Genomic DNA, 420 nt, shown 5'->3' on the forward strand with positions numbered 1-420 from the left:
TAACACTACGACCAATCACAACAACACACGGGGTGACCCCGTACCAGCGGAGCTAACTGGTAGATTAAACTGTCGTCATCTGTTTAGGTCTCCTCTGGCCCACCTATATCAGATACACCGATGTGATTGGTACAGCTCGGCTACAAGAGTATGGTTAATGAGCAGCATTACTCGATGGCAGAGTAACTTGCTGAGCAAATTCAAACTGTGCTCTCGCGAGAACTCTGGATTTCCAAGGTACAGTAGTGCTTTAAATTAAAAGCTAACATCACGCTCTACCAACTTAGCTATGCAGCCGCCCATTTACAGCTTTACGCCTCGACACAGTAGTCCCGGGTTCAACTCCAACCTGCGGCCCTTTGCTGCATGTCATTCCCCCCTTTCATGTCTCCTGTTGTCCTATCAAAATAAAGACTGAAA

General features: G+C 47.1%; 1 protein-coding gene across 2 annotated transcripts in view; it reads right to left on the reverse strand.

Moving 5' to 3' along the window:
• The window catches only part of si:ch211-1i11.3 (mitogen-activated protein kinase kinase kinase 5), an 18,658-nt gene that overhangs the window by 6,644 nt on the left and 11,594 nt on the right, over nt 1-420 (reverse strand). The window lies entirely within an intron of this gene.

The sequence above is a fragment of the Etheostoma spectabile genome, chromosome 6 (assembly GCF_008692095.1).
Source record: "Etheostoma spectabile isolate EspeVRDwgs_2016 chromosome 6, UIUC_Espe_1.0, whole genome shotgun sequence".
Classification (NCBI taxonomy): Eukaryota; Metazoa; Chordata; class Actinopteri; order Perciformes; family Percidae; genus Etheostoma; species Etheostoma spectabile.